We start from the raw sequence: 13,056 nt of genomic DNA on the forward strand, positions 1-13,056 counted from the left end.
CCTTGAACAGAAAATCCTACAAAAAGTAATGGATAAGGCCCGGTCTATCACAGGTAAAGCCCTCCCAACCATTGAGCACATTTATTTGGAGCACTGTTGCAGAAAAGCAGCATCCATTATCAAGGACCACCGCCACCCAAGCCATGCTCTCTCCTTGCTGAAGGGACAAGAGCCTCAGGACTCACTCCACCAGGTTCAGTAATAGTTATTACCCTCAACTGTCTGCATCTGAAACAGAAGGGATAACTTTACTCAACTTCGCGTGTCCCATTATTGAACTATTCCCATAACCTTTGGGCTCACTTTCAAGGACTCTTCATCTCATGTTCTTGAGATTTATTAATTGTTTATTTATTGTTACTTTCAATTTTTTTCTTTTGTATTTGCTTTTTGTTGTCTTTTGCACACTGGTGGTGCAGTCTTTCATTGATTCTATTACGGTTATTGGGTTTACTGAATATGCCTGCAGGACAATGAATTTCAGGGTTGTGTATGGTGACATCTATGTACTTGGATCATAAATTTACTTTAACTTTGAATTTTGAACATGTTGTCTTGTGTTAGATACATAGATAGCAATGGTACTTAAACTAGTCCCAATTGTTAATAGCTGTAAAATAATGTCCTGAAATGATTTTTATGTGATTTATAAATGGCTGAGTTAGATTAATCCTGATTAATGCATTGTCTTCAGGACACATTTTTATTGTTCATTGGACCTAATATATTCTGGTAAAGATTTTTCTGGTTCCTAAGTCAGCATGCTTGAAGTATCTGAACTCCATCGAACTCCAACTTCACAGACACACACCTGCAGGTACCATTTAACATCAATTAAAATGGAATATTCACATGCTTTTATTTCCTGTTCTGCTGTTAGCATCAAGGCTAAACCCAATGATTAGTTTCAAATGAGGTGATAACTCAAAGAAGCAAGTGCCACGATTGCATTTTCTTAATTTGAAAAATGTCAAATTTAAACTTTTCTAAGAGCGTGTCAATCACTTTGTTTTTAATGGGATCACACTTTAATTATGTGACAAAGAAACATACAAAATTAGAGGGAACTAATCAGATGCAAGAACCAATTTTAGTAGTTCCTAATGATGGCAATTTTATTTTATAAGTGCATCTGTTATTTATAAGTATATCTGTTAACATTCTTCACACTTCTCCTATTTTGGCAATGAATACTTATTGGACCTTTCAAGACTTTTCAGTCTTGTTTCCACTCAAATTCCATCGTGATATTTTCCAATTCAACGTACATCTCAGAAATCAGCATATTTTGTTCTTTTGCCTTGTATAGCCTAGGGCTGACAATTAACTCTGCTATGCATTATCTTGCCTGCTGGAATTGTATAAGATTTGCATTGAGTCTTTTAATGTACCAATTTGAAGCTTCATTCTTTCTTTAGCTCTGTATCAAGTCCCGGTAAACTCTGCTTCCATTGGATTTTGCAGATTTTATGGCACAAGAACAGCAATGGTTCACTTCATTTGCAGAGAATGCAAATGGAACTTATCAGGCAGTTGGTTAAATAGGACAATGAAACTCTGAAAAATGTTCTAATTTCAAACACCTTTTTTTATTGATTTCAAGATAGGTTTCTGAATACTTAAATGTGGAGCAAGACAATATTGAAGTGCTCCTCACTTTCTGCAGATTGTCTACATCATACCTCACTGCTAGCATCCTCAATCTGTTGTGTTACAACCTTTGAGCCCCCTATCCCTATGTCATAGAGTCATAGACAAGTGCAACACAGAAACAAGCCCTTCGGCCCATCTTTCCCATCCAGAAACCATTTAAACAGCCTGCTCCCATTGACCTCCACTGGGCCACTGGGACCATAGCCCTCCATACTCCTACCATACATATACCTAAGCAAACTTGTCTTAAATGTTGAAAGCGAACTCACATGCATCACTTGTGCTGGCAGCTTATTGCATACTCTCATTGCCCTCTGAGTGAAGAGGTTTCCTCTCATGTTTTCCTTAAACTTTTCACTTTTCATCCTTAATGCACGAACTCTAGTTGTCGTCCCCAGCCAACCTCGGTGGGAAAAGTCTGCTTGCCTTAATCCTATATACTGCATACCTGTCGTAATTTTTCATTCCTCTAACAAATTTCCTCTCAATCTTCTATGTTCTAAGGAAAACAGACCTAAGCTATTCAGTCTTTCCTTATAATACAGGTCCGGACCCGGCAACATGTTTGTTTTCTCATTCGTCTGTCACCATTGTTTCCCACACTATCCTCAACTACTTCTCTTCCTTCTCAAATTCCCAACTCCCCTTCCCCTACAGTCCCTTTTCTGACATCTTCTGAGGGCTGTTTCTAGTGACATCAAGACTAAATCTTTAAGGCCTCTTCTTTTGTAAAATACCAAACAATTGGTATACACACTTCAGTGGTCAAAGAAGCTCAATACTGAAGGATGTACTTTGAGATTGTCCACTCCATCACAGTACCATTTCCATTCTTTGCTTTCATGTGCGAATTATTTTGGTTGAGTCTTGAGTGAAAACAATTATTTCTGATTCATTTCATAGCATAATTGACTGCCTTTTAAAAATGCTTCACTGCCTCGAAGAGATTAATGAGAGGAGCTTTAATAGTGCAAATTCTTTTTAGATGTGTTAATGCATTTGTTTTATTATTTGTTTAATAAGATTTTTTTAGATGCCAAATTCCACATGCACATCTGAGTCTGTGATGGATACAGGATTTTATTTGATTGGGATGTTTTGCTCTAGTTTAAATAGGGCTAACAAACTTAAATTTATATTTGTTTTATGGTTGTAAAGCCATTCAAATTTTATGTGGAAATATAATATCCTCTTTTACATCTTGTTTAGGAAGATTAGTATTGGCAACCTGCAGATACAACATCATGAAGTAGAATAAACCTTTTGATTAGCTGTAGCACCCAGCATCCTGAAAATATATCTTTTGCCACAGACTTACCGCCACTAAAAATGTATGCACTTGAGCTGTTGTAAATTATCAATCAGTGCAAAAATTATAGGATAAATTTAAGGGTGGACTGGTTTTATGTTTCTCTAAAGTACCACATAGAAGATATTCCACAATTCCATCTCTGTTTTTCAGTTCTGTTCACCACCTCTAAACTCTTCCTCTTTAGTGTCTAGTCTCTTGATGGATTAAATTGTCACAAAATGTTTGGAAGACCCTGTGTCAATCATTTATATATTTTTTTCTGATTCTTACACTGAGGAAAGTAGTCAAAACTTAAACTGAAGCCATTTTAATGATTCTGGTCTATAACATCAGGAGCAAATGAGAATTAAAAGCCCTGATGATTGCTGATATCTAAAGTAAGAACAGAAAGTGTGGAAACACCCAGGAAGTCAGGCAGCATCTGTGAAAAACAGATCACGCTAAGCTTTCAGGTTTGGGAGTCATTGTCAGAAATTAAATGAAAAAAAAACAAGTTTATTTTATTATTGTAAATAATATGAAAGGGAGGGATAGGACAGAAGGAGTATCACTGAAGGGAGAGACCAAGATTATCGTGATAAGCAATTAATGAAGCCATCTGGTTGATAGATTAGTCAGAGGCAATTTGAGAGAGAAAACAAATAAAGGAATGGGTTAAACCAGGGAAAAGTGTGTCTGAGCTATGGGACATGCTCTCCACATCAGCTAGTAATAGTGCAGAGAGAAGCAACACACACAGAATGCTGGTGGAACGCAGCAGGCCAGGTAGCATCTATAGCAAGAAATACAGTCAACATTTCGGGCCGAGAGCCTTCATCAGGACTAACTGAGAGAAGAGATAGAAAGAAATTTGAAAGTGGAAGGGGGAGGGGGAAATCCAAAGTGATAGGAGAAGACAGAAGGGGGAGGGGTGAAGCTAAGAGCTGGAAAGTTGATTGGCAAAAAGGATACAGAGCTGGAGAAGGGGAAGGATCATGGGATGGGAGGCCTAGCGAGAAAGAAAGGGGGAGGGGAGCATCAGCAGAAGATGGAGAACAGACAAGGAGTGATCACACAAAATGCTGGTGGAACACAGCAGGCCAGCACACAAAATGCTTGTGGAATATTTTGTTTTCATGCAGCAAATGTTATCTTGCAAGGTGAATTAGCAGTTGCTTTACAAATACAACATCGTGGAAGTCTCAGAAAGATTGAGACATCATCTGGTGCAATGGTTAGCATCGATGTTTGATTTTGACCTCTGGTGCTGTCTGTGTGGAGTTTGCATGATCTCCCTGTGATCTCAAGGGTTTTCTTCTACATCCTAATGATGTGCTGCTGTGTTATCTGGCTAATGTAACTTGGCCTAAATGGCGGGTGGTAAAGGAATTGACAATGGTTGTTAGAAGGATGAGTTGGTTTACGTATGAAAGAGAATAGGTCATGGGAAAATACTGCAACTGTGGAAAAAAAGAATTGGAAGTATTGTTTTAAGAGGAAGCTTTGAATTATGGGTCAAACAGCCTCCTCCAATGTTATAAGAAAGTCAGATAAATATATAATACACATATATGAAATGCTGCTTTGTGAGGTTATCATTGGACATTCAGAAATGTTCCAACAGTTTATAATGATGATGATGAGCTCAATTACTTCTACTCTCGCTTTGACCGAGGGAACAAGGAGGTCACCCTCAAAGCGGATCTCCCACCTGGTGAATTGCCTCTCTCACTTTCCACCTCTGATGTTGGCTCCACCCTGAGCAGGGTAAATTTATGGAAGGCAGCTGGTCTGGATGGAATACTGGACTGTGTGCTCGGAGTCTGTGCAGGGCAGTTGGCCGGGATTTTCACGGACATTTTCAATCTGTCCCTGACCCAGGCAGTTGTCCCCACAAGCTTCAAGATTGCCACCATCATGCCAGTGCCGAAGCATTCCACTGCTGCGGGCCTGAATGACTTCCGCCCAGTTGCACTCACCCCCATCATTGCAAAGTGCTTTAAGAAACTGGTTCCATCACATCTGAAATCCTGTCTGCCCACTACCCTAGACCCCCATCAATTGCCTGTCGCACCAACAGGTCAACAGAGGACACCATCTCCATGGCACTTCACTCTGCCCTGACCCACCTGGACAACCCCAACTCTTACGTCAGAATGCTGTTCATTGACTCTAGTTCGGCATGCTGAACTCTGTGATTCTCTCCAAGCTGATCGCCAAACTTCGCCAGCTTAGTACCGGCTCATCCCTTTGCAACTGGACCTTGGACTTTCTGACTAACAGACCCCAATCTGTTAAGTTAGACAACCTCTCCTCCTCCATTCTCACCCTGAATGGCGGCGTGCCTCAAGGCTGTGTGCTGAGCCCTCTTCTGTACCCCCTTTTCACCTATGACTATGTTCCTGTACATGGTTCTACCCCCATAATCAAGTTCGCAGGTCGACACCATTGTGGTTGGCCTGAACAAAGGGGATGATGAGGGCCTACAGGGATGAGGTCCAGCATCTGGCCGTGTGGTGTGCTGACAACAACCTGGCCCTTAACACCCAGGAGACCAAGGAGATCATTGTGGACTTCTAGGAGCCACACTCTCGTTCCCATCTACATCAACAGAGCTGTAGTGGAGCATGTATCAAGCTTCAAATTCCTTGGTGTCCACATTTCCGAAGATCTCACCTAGTCCCTGAACTCCTCCAACCTGATCAAAAAGATGAAACAGCGTCTTTACTTCTTGTGGAGCATCAAGAAAGCTCACCTCTGTCCCAGGATACTGACGGACTTTTACCGCTGTACCATTGAGAGTATCCTCACCAACTGTATCTCAGTGTGGTATGGCAATTGTCCCATATCAGACCGCAAAGCACTCCAGCGTGTGGTGAAAACTGCCCAGCGGATTATTGGCACCCAATTGCCCACCATTGAGAACACCTACCATAAATGCTGCCTAGGCAGAGCGAAAAGCATTATCAAGGATGCATCTCACCCTAACCATGGACTTTTTACTCTCCTCCCATCCGGTAGGCGCTAGAGGAGCCTCCCCTCCCGCACTAGCAGGCACAGGAAGAGCTTCTTTCCTGAGGTTGTGACCCTGCTGAACCTCACATCACAGTGCTAAACAGTATTGCACCCATATTGTACTGTCTCAGTACTTCTATATTTGTGTGCTGTAGCACTTACAGTTTATTCGCAATTATTGTGTAAATAACACTTTTTTTGCACTTCTGGTTAGATGCTAACTGCATTTCATTGGCTTTGTATCTGTACTCAGCACAATGACAATAAAGTTGAATCTAATCTAATAATTCATGGGCTGTCATTGTCTTGTCATGAATTTCTGAATGATTAACACATTAATAACTCTGTACACTGTATTTTGGCAGGAAGTTTTAAACCATTGTTTATTTCTGAACTGTACACTTGTCAAGATGTCTTTGGTTTATTCTGTGAGCTATAAGGTTTTACATCATTGCCCATGTCTAACTCAAAGTCTTTATCAATATGATACTAATAGTACATTTATACATTATGTTACAGTTATGTTCTATCCTTTCTAATCATTTAGTTAATATTGTTTGTTCATTATATTCAAATCTGAAAATGTTCCAGTTCATTACCATTACTTATTTTAAGGACATTATGTCTTTGAAATTCAATCCAGATCAGAATGTAGAACACTTATTCGATGTAAATAGTAATGAATAATGCTGCTGTTTTTCAGAATTTGTACCATAATTATATAAAATAATCCACCCATTCTGGGCAACAATGAACATTGAAATTGCCTTCAGTATCATCTGCATCCTCCATATTTAACAAACTTCTTTTAAAGTTGGTATATACTAGTTAACTGAACATTAACAATATCCTATTCAACACTGTCAATATCCTATTCAGTGTTATGGTGGTTTTGTTAGTTTTCTTTTTGATATTGTTGTATAAACAGTGTATATATATATATATATATAATAGGCACAGTGCTAATTGCACCATTTTTATCTACTCACTTTGCACCAATAATCAACAGGAGATCCTTTATTTTCAAGACAATAACTACATTATTGTTTCCCATTTAACCTTGCATATTGCAAATGCATATAATAGCATATCATATAATGGTATTCAGATTCTTGAATAATTCAAATTTAAAGTAAAGTGGACCACTGATTTATTATCTGCAGCTCTCAGCCCCAGCCTTCTCTACCAAGTACATGTCATTTTGCCTTTTTTTCTCGGGATTCTTGTACTTCATGTGATGTGTTATGACTGCATAGCTGCCTTCTTTTATCACAATTGATATGCAGGAAAATATACCTAGTCACCATTTTATTGGTACACCTGCTCATAAATGTAAATATCTAATTAGCCAACCAGGTGGTACCAACTCAATACATAAAAGCATGCAGGCATAGCCAAAAGGCTCAGTTTTGTTCAGACCAAATATCAGAATGGGAAGTAAATGGGATCTAAGTAACTTTGATTGCAGAATGATTGTAGGTGCCAAGGGGCGTGGTTTGAGTATCTCAGAAACTGCTGATCCCCTTGGATTTTCATGCAAAGCAGTCTCCAGAGTTGACAGAGAATGGTGTGAAATAACAAAATCAAAAACATCCAGTTAGTGACAGTTCTGTGGGTAAAAACAGCTTGTTAATGAGAGAGATCAGAGGAGAATGGCCAGTCTGGTTCATGCTGACAGGAAGGTAACAGCCACTCAAATAACAGTGCATTACAACAGTGGTGTGCAGAAGACCATCTCTGAATGGACAACACATTGAACCTTGAAGTGGATGGGCTACAGCAGCAGAAGATGACACCAGGTTCCACACCTGTACCCAATAAAGTGGCCACTGAGTGTAAATGTTTGTACAGAAACCTCCAATAATTCTACGTATGCAAAACACACACTGCTTGAACTATACTTACTTTCACCAAACCTTCAGATGCAAACATTGGATAAGTGCCACACAGTTGTAAGCACATGAACTGATTAAGCTGGAAAACCAGATCATTCTAGATCATTTGAAGGACAGCAGATATGTTGTTTATAGATACTCAGCCAATCAAGCATAGAAACAAGCAAAGGTCAAAATAATAACAAGCTTACAGTAATATGGTGCTTATTACATCCTCAAGACACCACAAAGTGCTTCATAAACAATTAATTATCTCTGAAGTGTAGCCACATGTGTATTCACTTGTTGTAAGGAGAAGATGAGGTATATGATTGCACAGTTGAATCCTAAATGAGTCTACAATCAAGGAAATCCCTCTCCTTGAAGCTGTTCAGAATCTCCAGCAAAGTATCAAGAGACTCTGGAACTAGAATTTTATCCATTTTACAACAAAACATGTTCCTTTTTCCAGAGATGCGTATTTGGAATTGAAATAAAGACCCGCCAGTCAACCAGGCTCTAAAAATTAAATGCTGCAGATGATGGACATCTAAAATAAAATAAAAAATGCTGGAAATACTCAGTGGATGAATCAACATTTTTGGAGAGAAAAAAAAAAGCAGAATTTGATATGCTTTCTTAATAGTGATTATCATCACAGCTAAGGGCAGTGGTGGAATTCCCCTACTATGCAAAATTCTCTTAAATTCTCTTGTCTTAAATATATTTACTGAGGTAGCCTCCACTGCTTCATTGGGCAGAGAATTCCATAAATTCACCACTCTCTGGGGAAAAGCAGTTTCTCCTCATCTCCATCCTAAATCTACTCCCCCAAATCTTGAGGCCATGTGCCCTAGTTTTATTCTCACCTATTAGTGGAAATAACTTTCCTGCCTCTATCTTATCTATCCCTTTCATAATATTCTCTGTTTCTATAAGATCACCTCTCCTTCTGTATTCCAGTGAGTACAGTCCCAGGCGACTCAATCTCTCCGCATAGTCTAACCACCTCATCTCTGGAACCAACCTGGTGAAGCTCCTCTGCATTGCCTCCAAAGCCAGTATATCCTTCCTCAAGTAAGGAGACCAGAACTGCACGCGGTACTCCAGCTGCAGCCTCGCAAATACCGTGTACGATTGCAACATAAACTCCCTGGTCTTAAATTCAATCACTCTAGCAATGAAGGCCAACATCCCATTTGCCTTCTTGATAGCCAGCCGTAGCTGCAAACCAACCTTTTGTGATTCATGCACAAGCACTTCTAAGTCCCTCTGCACAGCAGCATGTTGCAGTTTTTTCACTATTTAAATAATAATCTGCTCTTGCATTTTTCCTTCCACTGAATCCATTGAATAAGGACTGAATTATCAGTCGGTGAGGGAGCTGGTAGCAACACACAGGAACCAAAAATAGATTGAAATGAAACTTGCTGGAGCTTGTGCTACAATGAAGCATGCTGCAAAACAATTGGGATCAATTTTCTAATATTGTGGATTTACTGAGGAATTAGTCTCAGATAACGGTTCTCAGTTTTAATTTGAACATTTTGTGAGGTACAATGATTAGTGAGAATTTTACCAACTCAAGCAAGTCAAATGATGAAGCAGAGTAATTAGAGAAAATTGTCTAAAAATGCACAATGAAGAAACAAATAAGACAATGCAATATAGGGCTGGCATTTTGTTTTGTGAAACTCTGGAATAATGCCACATTTGAGAATAGTTAATACTCATGTTGAATTACTAATGCATTAAAGACACTGTATGACTCAGCTTAATGCAGGCAATCTTGCAGGCAAAGATGGAAGAATGATTGTCCTTACAGTTAACACTACTAAAAATGTGACTCTTGGAGCTAACTGTTGACGTGATGGTTGAAGAATACACTAAAAATAAATATAAATAGAAGTCTACATTTTAATCAGCTAACATCTGCAAGATATGTACAAAAGAACTTTGAAGTTATATAACTTTAAGAGCTGACCCCCCTGAAGACAGGAACAATCTATGGAAGATTTAATTCACTGATTTGATTTCACTTGATTTGACGCAAACAATGCAGTTCATTGTCTGACTCGCTGCTTTAACGTGCATGTGACAAATAAAGCTAATTTTATCAAAGGCATGATTTCGTCCGAATTACAGAGAGGTTGTAATATAAATGGATCATGTTTCCACATACAAAGTATTAAAAAAAAATGAGAAAGCTGATATATGAGTTAGATTTCTAAATACAGTACATTCTTTCTTGTCTCAAAGTGGAAACCACGAGGAGAGTGTGTAAATGTATATATGAAGTGTACATAAATCCACAATTTGTGAAGGAAGTGCATTTAAAGAGCTGAACAAACCAGTTGCATATGCTATGGAGCTCTTAATCTGTCTACTCTTAATTGGAGGGAATTAGTGACAAGGAATACTGCTGTACGTATCATAAGTCATGCAGTACATATCACAAGTAGCTGGTAGAAATTAGGAAGAAGGCCACAATTGGATCAGTTTTGATGCTATTAAATGGCAGATCTACCTCAAGGGTGTCTTGCTGCCTACATTTGATTTCCTATGTCCTTTTCCTGAAATTCATTTTCAGGAAAAGCAATCCCACTCGATACCTGCACACTTGTAAAATTTCTAGACATATTGCTTGACAATAACTAGTGAAGTTACAAAAATTTGCACATATTCAACCCTCTTTCATCACAGTTTTGGTTACCACTACTGACAAAGTTGCCTGTGCTGTCGAAGAAGCTCAAGTAAATTCATCAGTATCAGAATTTGAACATCCTGAGGCAAAACACCCTCTAAATATCCTCCAAAGACTGGGATGAGGAGGAATTTCTTCTCTGAGTAGGTGGTAAAACTTTGGAGGTCTCTACCTGAGCTGGGACATTAAGTTTATTCAATGCTGGAATACATTTCTGACTACAAGAGAATTTTGGTTATAGCAATTCAGTAGATTAGTGGACAAGGATTAGAACAGCTATGTTCTTATTGAAAGCAATACAGACAAAATGCTAGGTGGAGGCCTGGCAGCATCTATGGAAATGAATAGACAGCTGATGTTTCAGCTCGTCAAGCTTCTTCAGGACTGGGAAGGAAGGGGGAAGATGCCCGAATAAAAGGGTGGAGGGAGGAGAAGGAGGGTAGCTAGAAGATGATAGGTGAAGCCAGGTGGGTAGGAAAGGTAAAGGGCAGGAGAGGAAGGAATCTGATGGGAGAGGAGAGTGGACCATAGGAGAAAGGGAAGGAGGGGAGGATCCAGGGGGAGGGTAGACAAGTGAAAAGAGGTAAGAGGCCAGAGTGGGCAATAGCAGGCAGGCTATTACATTATTGCAGCTTAACTTACTGTCTCTAGTTTGAAGGAAAATAATACTTTTGTACACTTGACAACATACAGCAAAGGGCAGGAAGTTGCAATATACCCCCCAAAAAACTTGGGTTAAACTTGGGAGAGATGGTTAAAAATAATAAGGAGCACCATTTCTAAATATACACAGTGACCAAGGAAAATAATTCAATGTGCTAACACAAATATATAGATAATTTCTGAAAGTCTTTATGGAGACTATCAGATCTTATAAAAACATAAAATTATGAAAGGGATAGATAAGATAAAGGTGGGAAAGTTGTTTCCACTGGTAGATGAGACTAGAACTAGGGAACATGGCCTCAAGGTTTGGGGGAGTAGATTTAGGACAGAGATGAGGAGGATCTACTTTTTCCAAAGGCTGATGAATCTGTGGAATTCTCCGCCCAATGAAATTGCCTACTCCCTCCACTCCTGATCCCCCTATGAGGATTAGTTGTGTTCCCTTGACTAACTCTCCCTGAAGTCCACAATCAGCTCTTTGATCTTACTGACAATGAATGCAAGTTTGTTGCTTGTGGGAAAGAGATGTGGGGAAGAAAATATGGTGTGGTCACTCTGCTAACAGGAGATTAAATAAATGAAGTTTGGAGAATCAGTCTGGGCTCAAAAGATGTAGAAAACATATGGGTGAGTTTAAAAAATAGAAACAAAAAGAAAGCACTAATAGGATTGATGTATTGGTCCCAAAACTGTATGCACATTATAGGAAAGGATATAAATCAAGAAATAATAGGGATGAATAAAAGGAATAGTGTGTCAAGTAGTTTACATAAGTCAACTGAAATTGTAGACACAAGAATGAATTTGAAGTGTGCATTGGAAATAGTTACTGAGAGCCATATGTTATTGAAGCAACCAGGGAATGAATCTGAGAATGTGTATTGAGACAACTTTAATAAATAATGTCAGAAGAAAAGATCCCAAGGAAGCAGTGATTGCAGCATAATTGGATTTAGTGATCAGTATAAGTGAGAGAAACAACTATTTTAAACTTAAATTAGGGAAATTACAGAAAGAATGAAGATAAAATTGGCTAAAGTGGACTGGACAACTGGATTATCAAGTGAGACAATCAGGAGAGGCAGATATCTAAGTTGATATTTATAACTCCCAACATACATCTCAATGAGGAGTGAAGATTCTAAGCTTAGGGAGTGAGGACCAGAGTGGGGTGAGAGTGGTGGATGAACCAATTCTAGATAAATTAGGAAGTTAAGATGAAGTTTAGGTGCATATGAAGGTGATAAGAGCTAGTGGCACATTCGAAAGTTTGGAAAAATGCAGAACCCATTGTAGGAGGGGTAAGAATACCGAATGGAGAAAACAAACAACAAAAGGAAAAATAACAAGAAATATATTTAAAAAACTAATAGTGAGAGTTTATTTTAGGCATAAGATAAGGAAGGAAAGTGTCAAAAGGAACAGAGTTCTCTTTGAGAATGAAGCTTAGAAACTAGTTACAGGAACATGGAAATGTCAAAGCAGTTAAGCAGATATTTTACATCAATTTTTATGATAGATAATACTATCAGCATCCCATTAATACTAAACTAGATGTAATTCAAACATTTGATTCTTTGATGAAGAAAGGTGTTTCAAAGGTGCTCAAAAAGGTCACTTATAGAAGGTGAAACATCACCATCATCATACAAGAATTAACATTAAGCATTCTTACATGCTCACAGTTTGAATACGGGGCAGCAGGATTATGTAATGTTCTTGTGAGTGGGATGATGTAATGGTCTTGTGAGTGGGGTGATGTAATTGTCTCATGACCATGGGGTGATGTTATGTCACGTGATGGCATGTTCCAAACTGTATTTAAACCAACCTGCGGTATGTGACGCAGTTCT

This window comes from Hypanus sabinus, chromosome 7, assembly GCF_030144855.1.
Source record: "Hypanus sabinus isolate sHypSab1 chromosome 7, sHypSab1.hap1, whole genome shotgun sequence".
Classification (NCBI taxonomy): Eukaryota; Metazoa; Chordata; class Chondrichthyes; order Myliobatiformes; family Dasyatidae; genus Hypanus; species Hypanus sabinus.